Consider the following 19462-nt stretch of genomic DNA (forward strand, 5'->3'; position numbering starts at 1 on the left):
TGATTTTCCTTCCTCTGACAATGAGTCATCCATTCCATCTACGTCAACAACATCATCTGGGTCTTCTAGCAGTTCATCCGCATCTCCAAGCAGCAGCAGTTCTTCTGACAATGATTCTCCACATTCTTCACCTGAACGACGAACATCAGTTTATATTAATCCTCTTTACAATGATGGGGACTTTACAGAAGCACAAACAAGTGAGCACCAACTTCCGAAATGGGCAGTTCAACTTTTGAAAGATGTAAAGCCTGATGAACAGAATAAAACTGGCACCAGAAGGGCACATAGAAGTGAAGGCAATTTTGCCTTGATAGCAAATGATTTTACTAAACCTTCCACATACAAAGAGGTAGTAAAACATAAAGAATGGCAACAGGTTATGGTTGAAGAATATCAAGCAGTAATTGATAACAACACTTGGAAACTTGTTGATTGTCCAGCAAATGTTAAACCCATAGGCTGTAAATGGGTTTACAAAATTAAGTATAATCAGAAGGGTGAACTTGAAAAGTATAAAGCACGACTTGTCGCAAAGGGTTTTGCGTAGCAGGAAGGCATTGATTATGAAGAAACTTTTGCTCCTACAACTAAATGGAACACCATCCGATTAACACTTGCATTGGCCGCTCAAAAAGGATGGAAAGTTCATCAAATGGATGTGAAAAGTGCTTTTCTCAACGGGGATTTACAGGAGGAAGTGTATATGACCCAACCACTAGGTTTTGAAGTTGAAGGACAAGAACATAAAGTCTGCAAATTGATCAAGGCTTTATATGGGTTAAAACAAGCTCCCCGAGCTTGGTATGCAAAGATGGACGAATACCTTAAGAAAGTTGGTTTTCAACGAAGTGAATCTGATGATACTTTGTATGTGCGACAACAGGGAAAATATCTAGTAATTCTTGTTATGTATGTAGATGATTTGATCATTACTGGCAACCATGATGATCATATTGCACAAGTAAAAAGGGAGTTACATGCAGGTTTTAAGATGACAGATTTGGGATTACTTCACTACTATCTTGGAGTTGAAGTCTTCCAACGTCCACATCATATTTTCATTTCTCAGAGTAAGTATGCCACAGAGGTTCTTCAACGATTTGGCATGCAAGATTGCAAGCCCGTTCTCACCCCCATGGAGCAAAACTTGAAACTTTCAAAATTTGAAGGGGGGGAAAGGTGGACAGTACAACTTACAGACAGTTGATTGGCAGCTTGATTTATTTGACAAATGCTTGTCCTGATCTATATTATGCAGTCAGTATTCTTTCATGTTTTATGCAGGAACCACGAGACAACCGCTGGAATGCAGCCAAAAGAGTTCTTCGATATATCCAAGGAACAAAAGATTTTGGTCTTCTTTACACAAAGACTAAAAATTTTGTACTTAGTGGATATTCTGATGCCGACTTTGCTGGGAGTATTGATGATCGACCATCAACATCAAGTTATTTAATGAACATGGGATCAACAGCAGTATCTTGGAGTTGTAAGAAACAAGCTACAGTGGCCACTTCTTCAGCAGAAGCAGAGTACATTTCAGCATGGGAAGCAGCATGTGAAATTGTTTGGTTTCGCCAAACCAAAGTGTACCGGTTCTATTGTTTAATGGAAACCTTCAGTTCCCAAAGCAGGTTAGCATTGAATGGCCGCCAACAAAGTCAAATAAGGTGGTGAAAGCCCATCCCAGCTCTCAAATCACAGTTGAAGCATTTAAGGCCACCAAACTACAATGGAGCAGAGACCCATGCATAGTTATTGCAGAGACAACTGCACCAAGCCACCAAGGACAACACATTCACTTCATTTTGATACGGTAGCCCTCAGCGCAGCCAAATATATTTTCATGCATTTATTTCAGATAGGATTAGGTCAAATTAATTATTCTTTAGGACCTGTTTAGGTCAAGATGTAATAAACAAATTGTAGAGAGTTTTCCCTATATATACCACCCTCTGCACTGTTTTAAGGGTTGGTAAATTAGTATTTTTCACTAGAGACTCACACTGTATACCTGAAGTTGTTTCTGTAATCAAAGATTACCGAAAGTTCTGAGAAGAGACTGTTTGATGTGTTGTTAATGTTTTTCTGGAGACTGAAGATGGAATTCTTGTGCTGCAACCTGATAAAATGAGTTCTTCTTACCTCTGTTTAATGTTTACCATTATCTAAATAGCAGAAAGAAAGATTAGCTTAGAATTTGTTTAAATACACTCTATGCTCAATTTCTGTTTTTACTTTATGTTTTCCTCTGAATGAATTGGTAATGAATATGAATTCCTTCTGGCTCATATTTACCCTGATTCACCTGTGTGTGCCGATTATCTAGGGATTCTTTACTGCCCCTAGGTAGAGCTCTGTTATCTTCCCCTGTTAAGCTGATTGAGGGATTCTTAACTGCCCCTCTTTACTTAGCATTCATCCCATCCTTTAAACCTGAAACATTGTTTCATTTACAGCTACCTTGCTCCATTTTCTCTCTTGGGACCAAGAAAACACACCAACAGTCTTCCTTTTCGACTCCACGCCCAATGGTTTGAAATTTCAGACTATGCTCCGCCTCTCTACCTGAGAACATCAATTTTCCCACCAAAATCAGAACAAAAACCCTTGAACTCAATAACTAGCCTAAGATCCTTTTCCACAAAGCTAAATCTGAAAGAGAGAGCCGTCTCTAATTGCAGGTGGGCTAGAACCTACAGTCCAAAGTTGGTCTGTGGTTACCTCGGCCGTATCCTTTTTCGGAGCTTAAGGACAACCTGAGTGATAACATAATGGTGACTCCACTGGGGACTTTCCTCAGATAGTTTCACAAAGAAGGTAAGAAAGCTCCGCTGAGACCATAAATCAATCTTTTCAAATGCTGTTTATCTCTTAAAACTACATATGAAGCCTGAATGTCAGCCAGGAAGCCTTTGAAACTGTTCTTTGCTTTGCATTAACAGGGGTAAATAAATTATGCTTCAGTCAATCTTCATGCTAGTTTTAAGTTACAAATAGCTGTCCCAAATTTTGATTAGTTCTTTGCTATTTCTAAAAACATACCCAGAAAAATACCAAAAACAAATTTGGAAGCTGGCTCCCAAAAGAAAAAATCGACATACAAGGTCAAACCCAAATACGAATCCCCCCGCTACTTTTGAGAACCCGAACCTAATCCCAAAGATTCTTAGGAAGCAAGAAAGACAGGGAAATTTTGCTGATTTGAGTCCTGAAACAGCTCACCCAAGCTATGTTCCAACTCCTGTCAAAGTTTTATTTCGTTCAACCCCTGTTTCCCTTAGTTCATCATCCACATCTCATAGCACCCCTTCCACACCTCCATTCGCTGCACATATTCCCATTACCACTACTGTTGTTTCCAGCGTTCCAGTTACTCCTGTGATCCCCGTTACCCCAGTTGTTCCATTTATCCCCGTTGTTCCACTTATCCCTGCCAATATGGCCAATAGATATGCACCCCTGCAATTACTTGCTAATGCTGGGGCTTTACCTCAAGATTACCAATCGAAAATCACATATTTTGATTCCACTGGTCCTTTCACAGCCATTCAGCATACCAAAAAGATGCAAGATTATTTTGAAAACTATGAAATAGATGATGATAGTGTGAGAATGAGAATTTTTGTTCAAAGTTTAATAGGTGATGTAAGAACTTGGTTCATATCACTCGCTGCAAATTCCATAACCACCCCAGATGAGCTTTACCAATCTTTTACCAATAGATGGGAGAAAAAGAAAGACCCCTTGCACATACTAGCTGAATACGATACAATTAAAAGAGGTCCTCAAGAAACTGTTTTGGAGTACTGTGCAAGATTCAATAATGTTTACAATGCAATACCACAGAATCTGAGGCCTCCCCCTGACCTTGCCTTGTACAAATTTCTGGATGGTTTTGACCCGGATATGGCATACCAGTTAAAAGAAAGAGCTCCTCAGACCCTTGCAGACATGCAAAATGTTGCTGTCAGCGTTGAGGCCAACTTAATTGCCAAAAGAAACAGAGCTAGGATGGAAAGAAGAACCACCTTTAAGGAAGAACCCTCAGCCTTTGACCAGAAGCTTGATGCTATTATCAATGGCCTGCAAAGATTGGGAGAAAGAGTAGAAAACGTTGAAAGAAAAGCATCATGGGAAGGACAACAGTCCAATACCATGAGGAACCCAAATTTCAGGAAAACACAGAACACAAATGCTGGTAGGTCTAGCCAAGACCATGACATAAGACCTCCTTTTCAAGATAACTATGTTGAAGGATCCACTTCTAGTCAACCCACAGAAGACACTCACATGAATTTGATGGATCTAAAGGGTGAGCATCAGACTTTCCTGAGCCAAGAAGACCAAAATGAACTTGATTACAATCAGTTTCAGACTAAGTCTGGTGAGTCTTTTGATTTTAAACAAGGATATGATACTGCTGTGTATGAAGTACACAAACAATATAAGCTGAGAACTAGGACCATTGACATCTCTGAACCTGGTAAAACAAAGGAAGGAAAACAACCCAACAAGATTAAAAACAAAGTTGTCATGACAGAACCAGCTGATACAATTGTCCCAAACCCGCAACAAGTGACTGTAGAAGACATAACAGACACACAACCTTCTGTTGAGCAGCCTCTATCACCTCCTTCCTCAAAAGAAAATTCTAACAGCGTTCCAAAAAGCCCTCCTGAAACTGTAAAACCGCAAGTAGTCAATCCCCACAATGCTGATAAACAAGAGCGAATCGCTGATAATTCAAATGAAACAGAAAAACTGCCATTATCAACACCAAGACTCCATTGGAAATACCATTTAATTTAGAGGCAGAAATAGGTAAATTGAAAATACCTGTTACTCTTTCAGAACTTGCTAAACACGATGTATATAGGCAACAAATTCAAAGGTCGCTTCAGATTCCAGAAAACAAAGACGACGTAAATGTTTTGGATGATTCTCCTGAACTACTATTTGGTCCAGAAGTCAATGGAAAATCAACAAATGGACCTATTCCACCCTTTTATGTCAGTTTGCATATACATGACAAAGTTTTTCACAACGCTATGTTTGACTCAGGAGCCTCACACAACCTTATGCCCAAGGTAGTCATGGATAAACTGAAACTCGATATCGCAAGACCTTACAAAGATTTATACTCATTTGACTCAAGTCAAGTCAAATGTTTAGGCCTCATCAAAGACTTGTGTGTCTCCTTAGTCCAATATCCCAACAAGACCATCCTCATGGATGTGGTGGTGGCTGACATCCCACCAAAGTACGGTATGCTCCTATCAAGATCATGGGGAGCAAAGCTGCAAGGATCCCTTCAACTGGACCTCTCCTATGCCACCATTTCTGTCTTTGGGCAATCAAAGATACTGTATAGAGAAACGCTGATGAAATATGTGGTGAGTAGTGAGAGCAAGCCTGAAAATTTTCCCATTTACTCAATACATTCTGACATGGATTCCTTTATTTTGTTTAATGATGACACAAATTCTCCAATTGAGGATGAGCCTTTGGCTCTAGAACAACAAACGCACATTAATGAAGAATCGGTTGCACACACTGATGAGACTGTCACAACAGATAATGCAACCAGCATGCTAGAAGAACTTCCCCAAACAGAAATTTTAAATCTGCCCAATCCTATAATGACTCAAACTCTTAGTGCTAACCGTGAGCAAGAAATCACATGGTATTTAGAGTTTGATGGCTCTGTCAACAAGTTAGGGGCAGGGGCAGGTGTCTGGATTCACAACACACATAACAATCATGCGCAAGGCCATGCCTATAGACTGAATTTCAAATGCACCAACAACATGGCAGAGTATGAGGCTCTGCTGCTAGGCCTTAAACTGCTCAAAGCTCTAGGAGCTGCAAAGGTGTCTATTTTAGGTGACTCTGATTTAATCATACAACAGATGAAAGGTAATTTTGTTACAAATGATAATAGAATGAGAGCCTATAGGACTGCTGCCACTAATATTCTCAATGCATTCACTGAATTCAAGCTTGACAAGATTTCAAGAAATCACAACATTCACGCTCACAGCCTAGCCACTTTTGCAAGTACATGTAAGCTTCCCTTTGACCCAAACCATCACTTCACAGTGGAAATAAAACATAGGCCCGCTGTCCCAAATAACATTAAAGATTGGCAAGTGTTCGAAAATGATGCCCAAATTAATAATTTTATCACCCTTGAACATGAATTCTCAAATATTAACATAGATATGGATGCTATGACAGATTCAGAATGGCAAACAGATGAAAACCAGCAGGCTGTAACAGCTGCAACAACCAAAAAAATCCTGAAACCCACGGTTTTTGACAAAGAAAACATTGAACAACTGAAACAAATGCACTTGGAAGAAATAGACAAAACAGAGGCAGAGATCATTGACTTAAAGGATAATTTTCTGCCTGTCGGCCTAACCCCACTAGAAGACATGTTTGACGCCAATGATGTTCCCAAAAAACCAAAATTGCAGCCAATAAACACTGATATAGAAGAACACAACATTGGGACAGCAGAAAATCCAAAAATGATCAAACTGTCCAAAAATTTGCCTCTAGATCAAAAGCCCAAGTACATTGATTTGTTCAAAGAGTTCCAAGATGTATTTGCTTGGAGTTATGAGGATTTGAAATCCTATGACACCTCGGTGATCCAACGCACAATTCCGTTAAAACCAAACAAGAAACCCTTCAAACAGAAACTTAGAAGAATTAACCCTATGCTTCTTCCCTCGATTGAGAAGGAAGTAAAGAGGATGTTTGAAGCAGGCATAATAGCACCCATCAGATTTTCTGAGTGAGTGTCCAATCTTGTTCCTACAAGAAAAAAGACAGGTGAAATCAAACTTTGTGTAGATATCAGAAATTTAAATCAAGTCTCCTTAAAAGACCACTATCCGTTGCCCAAAATGGATCACATCCTACAAAGAGTAGTGGGGTCATCTAGAATCTCTTTGCTAGATGGCTTTTCAGGTTTCAACCAAATACTTGTTCACCTGGACGACCAAGACAAAACTGCCTTTACCACACCGTGGGGAACATTTAAGTATGTGAAGATGCCATTCGGACTTAAAAACGCTAGTGCCACATTTCAAAGAGCAATGGATATTGCTTTTTCCAAAGAAATACATGATTTTCTAGTTGTCTACCTGGATGACTTAACCCCATTTTCCAAATCTGATGAAGAACACCTCAAGCATCTTAGGCAAATTTTCATGACATGTAGGAAATATGGCATTTCCTTGAATCCCAAGAAGTCCCTATTTGGCCTAGAAGAAGGCAAGTTACTTGGCCACATTATATCAAAAGATGGGATTAGAATTGATCCTGAAAGAATCCAAGCCATCCTCCAGATTCCATTTCCAAGAAACATTAAAGAGCTACAAGCATTCCTTGGGAAAATCAACTTCCTAAGAAGATTTATTCCAAATCTAGTTGAACTAATACGACTGTTAAGCAACATGTTAAAGAAGGATGCCAAGGTAAGATGGTTTCTGGAAACCAAGCAAGCATTTGAAAGTATCAAAACTGCATTAACCCAAACCCCTGTCCTCACTAGCCCACAGTTTGACAGAGATTTTATCATATTTTCCTTTGCATCTGATCACACAATAGATATTGTCCTTTTGCAAAAGGATGAACAGGGAGCTGAAAAGCCAATCGCCTTTTTCAGCCGAGCCTTAAGAGACGCCCCTTTGAAGTACCCAATAATGGAAAAGCAGGAATACACACTTGTTAAGGCCATCAAGGATTTCAGAATCTACATACTGTATTCACACGTGATTGCCTATGTTCCACACGCTGTTGTAAAAGACATATTGACACAAGAAGGATTAGAAGGCAGAAGAGGCAAGTGGATTGCAAGCATCCTTGAGTATGACATAGAAATAAAACCAACCAAGCTGATAAAGGGACAAGGTTTAGCTAAACTGATGTCCGAAACAAACTTTCAAGCCTTAGACATTAACCAGCTGGACAATGAACAGGAGCTGGCGACTCCACAGATCAGTGAAATATTTCTGCAATGCCCCTGGTACGCTGATATATGCTTTGTATTGTTAAACCTGTGTGCTCCCCCAGGATTTTCCAGGACCAAGAAAAGATTCTTGAAAATGAAGGCTTTAAAGTTTTGTGTTATAGATGGTGCATTATTTTGGAGAAATCATGAAGGTATATTGCTTAATTTTTTAACCATGAATGAAACTAACAATGTCATGAAAGAATTCCATGCAGGTGATTGTGGAGGACATCTATATTGGAAGTCCACTGCTGATAAAATCTTAAGGGCTGGTTTCTATTGGCCCACTCTTTTTGCAGATGTAAAGAAGTTTGCCATGTCATGTCACAAATGCCAAATTTTTGAGGGCAAGAGAAAGCTGTTACCCCTGCCCCTTAAACCCATCTCAACCGAACAACCTTTTCAACAATTGACTTCATTGGAGAAATCCATCCCTCTTCCTCAGGCCAGCACAAATGGATCCTAACATCCACCGACTATTTCACTAAGTGGGTTGAAGCCATTCCCTGTAGACAATCCAATGACACTATCATTATCCAATTCCTTGAGTGCAATATCCTTTCTAGATTTGGCTGCCCTGAGAAAATCATCACTGATAATGTCGCTGCCTTTAAGTCCAAAAATATGATCAGTTTCTGCCATAAGTTTCATATCACCCTGGGCCACTCTATGGCTTATTACCCTCAAGGTAATGGCTTGGTAGAATCTTCAAACAAAAGTCTCATCAACATCATAAAGAAGGTGCTAGAAGAAAACAAGAAGAATTGGCACAAAAAACTGATAAATGCCCTATGGGCAGACAGACTTTCAAGCAAAAGATCAATTGGGATGAGCCCTTATGAGCTGGTATACGGCATGGAGGCTAGATTTCCTTCATCCCTGGGCATTCCTACTATCAAGCTGTTACAAGAGATTCAGGCTGAACCAAATGACATTCAAAGAAGAATCAATCAGACAATTCATCTTCAGCAAACCAGAGAACAAGTTTACGACAGAGCTCAAATTTTGCAAGAAAAGCTCAAAAAGATGTTTGATAAGAGAGTTAAGGCTGAGGATTTCAGTATTGGTGACAAAGTTCTAAGGTGGGATTCAAGAAGAGAAGACAAGGGCAAACATGCTAAGTTTGATTTTTTATGGAAAGGGCCATTTGTTGTCTCTGTTGTTCAGGGAAATAACACTTATTTTCTCAGGTCTATAGAGGACAACACTGTTGAAGAAGGCCCTGTTAATGGCCGTATGCTGAAACATTACCATGATCCCTTTTAAGGGACACAATGCAAGCCTTGTATATATCTTTGTGCAGTAATATTTGTATATATTAGCATTCTGTTTTTATTTTGTGTAAGCAGGCCGATTATTTAAGGAACAACAGTAAATTTTATGAAGACACAGCCAATGCAAATATTCCAGTTCCCAAGGCTCTGTCTCCGCAGTAACTTCAACAAAACAGCAAGAGGAAAACTGTCACATTACAAGCAATTCATGGTAGAAAAGAACTATTTGCAGTCAAAGGCATGTTCTAGCAGCATTGTACATAGTTATCAAGCACGCAGAAGAAAGCAGGTGATGCTATACAATTCACAGTAACTCAGTTGAGGAGAGAATGTTTCAGATTTCAAAGTTTCACATTTTTAGCAGCCAGAACAAAGAAGTGTTCCCAGTCTACAGCAACAAATAGAAAATCAAGGCAGTCTGACCTGCTGTTCTTGGCTTTTCACAAGGAAAAGCCATCCCCAAGTGGAGCCACTGTTAGCCTCCTGTTGCAACAGGGTTTCATCTTTCATGATTGACAATTTTACATGCCAAATATGTCATACTTTGCAGGCTGCAGTGTTCCATATTTCCACAAGATGCCATGAACTGTGCTAGTCCAAATGGCACTGCTGTATTCCAATTTTGATGAGTTGTTCCAGTTTTGAAGAGTTTTCATTTAAGGGAGGTCCAAATAGTCTAATCTTGGTCTCCCTAGGTTTCAATTTCCTGTTTAGAATATAGAGAATGTATCTGTCCAAACAGTTTAACCTTGGCAGGTTTGTAGATAGGTAGAGAATCAAAGGGACCCAACTGCTTAATCTGGGCCCTTGGCATAAATAAGTGTAGATTTAGATAGGAAAGCATTCAAAAGAAAAATTGTAAATCAGGTTCTGCAAGTCTAAGTGCACCCACCCAAAAAGAAGAAAAAATGTTAGGAAGGTAGGCTGGGTAGGTAGCTGTGAGGTTGCAGAATAATGATTCATGATCAATCTTGTGTTTTAAAGTTTTATATCTTTTCAGATCACAGTTATCAGGCAGTTTTTCATCTGGAGGAGCTCAAGCTAGACATAACTAAGTTCCCCTTCTTCTCATTTTCCAAGTCATTTACTAATTTCCCCAAAGAGGTCAAGATCTGCTTGATTCCTCTTAGTTTCATCATTTTCCATATCAGCTGCCTTGGTGAAGATCTACTTCGCTCAAGGATTTCATTTCTTTACAAGTTCTTTTCCCCAAAATTAGCCTAAGGACCCTTAACTTAGCACCTGCTTATCATCTCCATATTAACTACTAACTCTACTATATAACTCCCTATCTGTTTTCCCCTTCCCCTACTGAAATTATGTATATAAAACTCCCCTATGTAAATATCCCCTCCCTGGAAATATAGCCATATTTCTTATAAGTCAGGGAAAAAGCAGTCTATCTGGGGCTGTTTTTAGCCCATCCGTGTCATAGCAGGAGTTAGATGACACCTGGTCATGCTAACAACCTCTCCCCTAGCAAACCCATATTGCGCCCCTATCCCTAAGTCCCAAGTGTAAATATATTAACCCACCCGTTTATAACCCCCATAACCCACGTAAACCATAGTTTTGACCCCTCCCACCGCGCTTTATTAAATTTAGAATATTCCGTGTATATTCCAGCCCCTTATCCCTCCGCCACCTAACCTTCGCCGCCGACCGTCCGATCACCCGCCCCACAGATCAACGGTGGGCGGGCTTTCCCCTCTCCCAAGCCGCCCGAAGGTTAGCGTCCAGGAGATGGGCGGTATTCCCGCCGTACTCCCGCCACGCGTCGCCTTCTGGGCTGTGGCGGAGCCCCCTCTGACAAAACCACCCATGCCCAAAGGCGGTGCGCCCAGAAACCACTTACCGCCCTCCCCCCTGTGACGTAAGCCCCACGTCATCTGCCTGCGTGGCCTCCTGCCACCGTACCGCCGAGTCACCCTGCCACGTGTCCTGCCACATCATCAGACCCGCCGTACTGCCACGTCACCTCCGTACATGCTGACGTCAGCATGCTGACGTCATCCTGCCACGTCATCCGCCATATGAGGTCCGTCATGCTGACATCATCAGCAATTTTGGCGCGAAGGGCGAAAATCGCACTCTGGAGCCCCGAAATCAGTTTCTGAGGCAGGTTTTGATGCGTGATTTGCGCCTAGCGCAAATCGTGCATCACTAGATAAAATGAGCCAAAATGGGGAATCTTCTCATCGCACAGCCCCCAGTAAGCCCAAAAGGCGCCGAATGACCAGTTTTTCTTCGCGAAGCATGCAAAAAGAAGAAGAAGACAGTTCTAGAGTCAACAGAGGCCGAACAACGACCATTAACTTGTGATTAGACCTACAACAAAAGAGAAAAGCAACCCAATTCATTTGTCAGAGAGTATCAAAGGAAAGAGAAGCAGCAAAGTGTACCAGTTAAATTGTTTAATGGAAACCTTCAGTTCCCAAAGCAGGTTAACATTGAATGGCCGCCAACAAAGTCAAATTAGGCGGTGAAATCCCATCCCAGCTCTCAAATCATAGTTGAAGCATTTAAGTCCACCAAACTACAATGGAGCAGAGACCCATTCACAGTTATTGCAGAGATAACTGCACCAAGCCACCGGGTACAACACATTCACTTCATTTTGATACGGCAACCCTCAGCGTAGCCAAAGATATTTTCATGCATTTATTTCAGATAGGATTAGGTCAAATTAATTATTCTTTAGGACCTGTTTAGGTCAAGATGTAATAAACAAATTGTAGAGAGTTTTCCCTATATATACCACCCTCTGCACTATTTTAAGGGTTGGTAAATTGGTATTTTTCACTAGAGACTCGCACTGTATACCTGAAGTTGTTTCTGTAATCAAAGATTGCCGAAAGTTCTTAGAAGAGACTGTTTGATGTGTTGTCAATGTTTTTCTGGAGACTGAAGATGGAATTATTGTGCTGCAACCTGATACAATAAGTGCTTCTTACCTCTGTTTAATGTTTACCATTATCTAAATAGCAGAAAGAAAGATTAGCTTAGAATTTGTTTAAATACACTCTATGCTCAATTTCTGTTGTTTCTTTATGTTTTCCTCTGAATGAACTGGTAATGAATATGAATTCCTTCTGGCTCATATTTACCCCGCTTCACCTGTGTGTGCCGATTATCTAGGGATTCTTTACTGCCCCTAGGTAGAGCTCTATTATTTTCCCATGTTAAGCTGATTGAGGGATTCTTAACTACCCCTCTTTACTTAGCATTCATCCCATCCTTTAAACCTGAAACATTGTTTCATTTGCAGCTACCTTGCTCCATTTTCTCTCTTGGGACCAAGAAAACGCACCAGCAGTCTTCCTTTTCGACTCCATGCCCAATGGTTTGAAATTTCAGACTATGCTCTGCCTCTCTACCTGAGAACATCAATTTTCCCACCAAAATCAGAACAAAACCCCCTGAACTCAATAACTAGCCTAAGATCCTTTTCAACAAAGCTAAATCTGAAAGAGAGAGCCCTCTATGATTGCAGGTGGGCTAGAACCTACAGTCCAAAGTTGGTCTGTGGTTACCTCGGCCGTATCCTTTTCTGGAGCTTAAGGACAACCTGAGTGATAACAGTCTGATCGCAATGGAAGTCTTCAGAAGGGTACTAAGGGCTTCTTAGGACCTCTCCACACCTTCCTCACCCTCTACCAAAGCCAACTCCATCTTCCTTTGCCACCAAACCTCTGCACAACCACAACCAGTCAAAACACAAGCATAATAATTCCACATAAAAATGCTCAAAAGAAAAAAAATATTGTTTCTTCTCATTTCTCTTAGAAGTAGATTGAACAAATGCAATTTACCTTTTTAGTAGTCAATGGCACCCATTTCAGTAGTTTCCATATCTTTTCTTGCAAAAGTAGGGTTAGTGGGTAAGCTAGGGTTTGCTAGGGTTTGCATTTCATTTCAATTTTCCTTATCTTTCTGCAAGTAGAATAGCCCCTGTAGAATTAGTTTCCTTTCATCACAGTTAAAGCTTCTTCTGAGAACTCATATAAGTTGGCTTAAGCTCCTAGCGAACTTGTGCCAGCTGATCAAGTGACAGCCTGTAGTAAGAGCTAGTACGTGTACATACAACATCGTCGCTTCCAAGTTTGTTACGAACTACCGAGTTGATAAAATTAAAGAAGGAAGCCCCAAGAGTTGCAACATTACTGCTGCAATACTGGACCTCACCACTCCTTTTGGCGCCGTTGCTAGGGAAGCATCAGAGTATTTTGTGATTACTGCTTTTCTTTTATTTCCTATTGCAACATTATACTAAGTAGTTTATTTCAGCAAAAATGGAGTAGTTGTTTCATTTCAATTCTGCAAAAGTAGATTAGGCATTTCAGTAAGCGTAGATTGGGCATTCCTGCTTTCATTTCAATTCTGCAATTTCATTTCAGCAAGCGTAGATTAGGCATTTCCTGCTTTCATTTCAATTCTGCAATTTCATTTCAGCAAGCGTAGATTAGGCATTTCCTGCTTTCATTTCAATTCTGCAATTTCCATTCCAGCAAAGTAGATTAGTCATTTCCTGCTTTCATTTCAATTATGCAATTTCCATTTCAGCAAGATTCATTTCAGTTAGTTGCAATTTGTTGTTCAATCCATTTCAGTTTTGTAGGTACAAGCAAAAAAAAAACAAAAATCACCCAAAAGATATTTCCTTTCATGCCTCGTAGGAATAGAGACAATTCAGGAAAATTCCTACCCAACACCCCCACCACATCACTAAGTCACCCTTCTCTCTTCTTTGGTGGCAGTGATCCAGAAGAACCTATAGGTGAACCTCCAGAGATATATGAAGATCCTATAACAGAAGAAGAGCAAGAAACCATTCCTCTTTAGACCATGGATGAAAACAAAAATGTTAGAGGAAATGGGGAAATAATAGAAGGTGCCTTTCCTATCCGAGAGACCAATGGGGACACAAAAATGAAAAACATAAGTCCTTCAGCCTTACCTCACTTCCATGGATTGACTACCGAAGATCCTGATACCTTCTTGTTTGAATTTGCTGTTCTTTTTCGAACCGATGACTATGCAGAAGATGAGAAGAAGTTGAAACAGTTTCCTTCTACCCTCAAGGATGCAACATTGTGTTGGTTCATGGGGTTACCTGGAAACAGTATCACAACTTGGGCTCAGATGTAGAAAGCCTTTAACAACAAATACTGGAAATACTATAGGTCAAAGGATACCAAGGAAGAAATATTTCGAATGACCATGGGAAGTGATGAATCTTTATAAGACTATGAAGAGAGGTTTCAACTCAATTATAAAAATGCTAGGTGCACACTTGACCCCGAATCTCTGAAGTTGGTCCTGCTCAAAGGAGTCCCTGAAGACCTTCTATATACCCTCCATTTTCTATGTTTAGAAACCATTCCAAGTCAGCTAGAAAGAGAGTTAGGGGAAGTCAACCTTTAGCTAGTACATCCTCATCTAGTTCATCCCTTAGAAACAAACTTTAGAATCAACTGGAAGGTTTCAAGAGTTAGATAAGGTAGACTCTTGCCATGCAAATGGACACCTTTCATATCAAAAGGAAACAAGAGGAAGCCGAGATGGCTTTGGCCATCTTTTGTCCCAGGTGCACTAGAAAGCATCCTAGGAACGAATGTCCATTGCACTCTATAGAAGTGTGTTTACTCTGTGAAGAAGACCATCCTATGAATCAGTGCCCTTCCTTGCCCGAAATTAAAGCTGCATATCAGGGGACCGAAGGAGCCACTGAACCACTCTATTTTATGAACCAAAGGAGGCCTCATGGACCCAGACCTTACTAGTAGGGAATGCAAGGGACATCCCAGACCTATTACAACCCAAATAAAACAACTTCCATGCCTTCTTGGGGTCCCCCTACTCATCTTTCCTGGTCCACACCCCCTCCTTGGTCGTATCCTCCTCAATACCAGGCTCCTCCAGTTGCTCATTCGTTTCACTCTTATGCTCAGCCACAGCCTCAGTGGAATGCACCTCATCAGGGGTGGAGGCCCCAGTACAACTCTCCTCCCGCTCTTTTGCCTCCACCACCTGCTCAACCACAACCATTACCTCCTCCTCCTCCAAGAAAACCCCAAATACCTGCTCAACTGAACCCGAACCCTAATAACAGACAGGCCTAGCAGGTATATATTGGAGAAACATCATGCCTGACCTATGTTGTGGAGATTCAGGAGATTAACTTACAACCTGGGAAGGTTCTCCCAGATAGCCAACCTCCTCCTAAGGAGGATGAGGAAGAAAAACAGGAAAGTGAACCAAAAGTCATTCCACCCTTTCCTGAGAGACTAACTGGAACCACACAACTGACCCAAGAAGAAACTGAACTTCTGGGAGAATTGAAACAGTCATGTGTAAATATACCACTTCTCCAAGCCATAAAGGATGTACATATATACAACAAGATGATCAAGGAGAAGTGATTTAGGAACCCAGGTAGGTGCAAGAGAGATGCCCAACTATCAATGTCATAGGACAATTGTTCGACCTAATGTTGGGGTAGGTGATTTGTCCAAAATATCTAGACCGTGGGAGTCTGGTAGTCGATGTCCACATCAATGACACCATAATCCACCATACCTTGATTGATCTAGGGGCTGCCATTAATGTGATGACCAAGGACACTATGCTCTAGCTCAACCTTTAGGGTTCCCTGAGGAAGACGACAACAGTACTGCAGTTAGCAGACCGCTCCACCGTGACCCCTGAGGGGATTGTGGAAGATGTAATGGTCTTTATTGATTCCTGGGAGTACCCTGCTGATTTCATGGTTCTCCAGCCAAAGACAAAGATCACTGGGTATCCTCTCATCCTGGGAAGACCTTGGTTGGCTACTGCAGATGCCTACATCAGTTGTCGAGCTGGGAACATGACAATCAAGAATGGGCATATGTCCAAACAACTAGTCCTATATCCTCCTGCCCAACCTCTGTTAGAACATGATTTACCTCTCTGGTTGGAGGAGGAAGATGAGGATGAAGTCTATTCCGCACCATTGTGTACAGTAGAGGCTACCTTGGGGGGCCCACAAACCGAGGATGACCTTATTGAAAACTTGATTCAGAATCCACCCCCCAGCGTGTTGCCATTAGAAGAGTTGGCGGAAGAAACCCAAGCCAATGCTTTGGTTGATCTTTGTGTGGCTGATCCGACCCCTCTTTGAGTTAAGAATGTGGAATTCGGCCCAGATAGAACCTTGAAGATCAACTCATCCCTATCCACCTCTCAGGAGAAAGAACCGTGTAGCTTATTGTTGGCATTATGTTTCTGGTATGGCTATATGTTACAGATGTTGTACTTGATGGCAACTCCCGTGGCTAGGCTCTCAATTTGTTGAAAATTAAGAAGTACACAGGAAATCAGTTCAGAAGGTGCGTACCCGCAGGTACACAATGCAGGGACTGCGTCCAGATACGCAGGCCAGCCATTCAGGAGGTGCGTACCCCCAGTGCACACATTTCAAGGCAAAGAAATTCATGTGGGGTTTTCTTATGTGTTACTCTTGGTATTTAGCCGACGGTATTGGGTTATTATGGTGTCAGCTCGTGGTATTGTTCCATGATTTTAGGAGGAGCTTGCCTATATAAAGCAAAGGAGATCACTTGGCTAAGTATCTTTTGCAATTGAATATCTTTAGATCTGAAATATTGGGTTATGGTCTTAAAAGATTGATCTATATGAAAGGGAAGTTGAAGGCGAATCCGTGAAGGGTGATCTCTCGAGCACATGATCAGATCTGAGCAACTGTGCCACTCTGGTGGACTGCCTATTCGGCCCTAATCAGAAGGACGCAGGTGTTTAACAGAAGAGCTGCGTGGGTACGCAGTTCAGAAACAGGAGATCTGCGTGGGTACGCAGAGCAAGAACAGCAGACCTGCGTCGGTACGCAGAGCAGAAACAGGAGACCTGCGTTGGTATGCAGAGCAGAAACAGGAGACCTGCGTCGGTACGCAGAGCGACTAAGGTTCAGGTGCGTCCGCATAGTAAAAGTACGCGGCGCGATAGTATTTTTGGGTGCGTCCCTGCAGTAACAGTACGCGGCGCGATAATGTCTCTGGGTGCGTCCCTGCAGTAATAATACGCAGCGCGGTTCAAGGAACAGTGCGTGGGCACGCAGCTCAGCAGAAGGATCCCTGCGGGTATACGCAGGAAAGCAGAAGGTGAACTGCGTAGCAACGCAGGCCACAGAAGGGAAAACTGCGTATCTGTCTTAAAATGTTCTGTTGACTGAATTTTTCTGTTGATAAGGTGTTCTGGGTTAGTTCTGTTATTTCTGATCTGATAACTGTAGTGGACTGTAACTTTTATGTACTTAATGATCATTTGATGCTTTATGAAAAGAAGTAGGGGGTTGTAGCTCCCTTCCAGGAGAGACTGGAAAACGAGAGAGAGAGAGAGTTGTAGCTCTCTGCAGGTTGCAGCCTGCGTACTGGTAAAGGTCTGCACCAGTACAAAACCATTGTAAAAGGAGTTTCTAATTTGAAAGAAGATAGAGACATATTGCAGCAGGTGGTTTTCACCCACATTGGGTTTCCACCTTACATCTTGTGTTCTTTGGTGTGACTATCTGTTTTCTTTGTTCATGCTCATTATTTTATGGTACTGACATGCAAAACTAATTTAAAGAACAAATAAGGAAGGTTTATTAAAAGAATTTGATAATACTGATTCACCCCCCCTCTTAGTATTATTTCCAACAATTGGTATCAGAGCAGGTCCTTCAGAGAAGCTTGATCGCTTGAAGGTAGATCGTTCATCATGAGCAACTACGAGAGAGAAGCATCAATCAGGCCACCAGTTTTTGATGGGACAAACTTCAATTATTGGAAGGTAAGAGTTACTGCCTATCTTCAATATCTTGGTACAGAAGTTTGGGACATCGTAGAGACAGGCTACGCTTTTCCTTCAACTACTCCTACAGATGCAGCCGAGAAAAAGAAGTATGAAACAAATGCGAAAGCAGTCAGTACTCTATTAGGATGTATATCTCAATCAGAATTCATGAAGGTAATGCACTATAAATCCGCAAAGGAGATATGGGACAAAATTGTCACAAGCTATGAAGGAGATGAACAGGTAAAGCGTGCTAAACTTCAAACTCTCAGAATTCAGTATGAGACTCTCAAAATGTATAATGATGAAAGTGTGGCTAACTATTTTCTTCGGGTAGATGAGGTTGTTAATTGTATGAAAAATTTGGGTGAAGAAATAAAAGAGGCTATTGTAGTTGAAAAAGTCCTAAGATCATTGTCTCCCAAGTTTGAATCTAAAGTATCTGCAATAGAAGAAAAGGAAAATCTACGAATTCTTACTATGTCTCAGCTACATGGAATTCTAACTGCTTATGAAATGAGAAAGGGAGGTCCATCAGACAGAAGAGAAGCTGCTTTCAAGGCATCAGGCAAAGGAGATTATTATGAAGCAAGCCACGTCCCAGAAGAAGAGGAAGAAGAATTAAATTTCGTCAGAAATCTTCAAAGAGGTTCTCGAAGGTTCAGAGGTGAGTTACCCTTTAAATGTTTTGCTTGTGGAAGAGTAGGTCATTATGCTGCAAAATGTCCTTATAAGGATAAAGGAAAGGAACTTGCTAGGTGGAACAAGAAACAGAACGCAAATAAGAAAAGCTACTACACTCATGAAGATAGTGATGGTCTATCAAACAGTGATGAAGATGGACAAGGTAATGAATATAAGTTGTTAATGGCATTTGAAGATGACGATTATATGGATGCTATAGATGTGGATAACCTTTATGATGAAATTACTAGACTCAAGAGATGTATAGAAGAAAAGAACATGATCATTGATACTCTACAATTTCAAATTGATGAAAAGGAAAAACATCTTGAAAAATTAGAAGGTGAAATTGTTGGTCTTAGAAAAGAGATTGAGAAAACAAAAGCTATTAATATCAAGTTTGTCAAGGGATCTGAAACTTTGGATGAGATTATTAATGTGCAGCGGTCTCCACTAAACAAGACAGGTCTGGGCTATAATGGTGAAACTTCTCAAGCATCCACCTCAAAAAGTTATCTTGATGCAGCAAGAAGAAATGAGCAAAAGCACAACGAAGATCATCAGGTAAAGCAGGGACGAATTACAAACAGAAACTATCAGGGGCAATCCATCTTAAAGGTGAACAAAAGCTACAACCAGCCAC

This window comes from Pinus tabuliformis, chromosome 8, assembly GCF_031772625.1.
Source record: "Pinus tabuliformis cultivar Carrire ecotype Pingquan chromosome 8, CPIR1, whole genome shotgun sequence".
Taxonomy (NCBI): Eukaryota; Viridiplantae; Streptophyta; class Pinopsida; order Pinales; family Pinaceae; genus Pinus; species Pinus tabuliformis.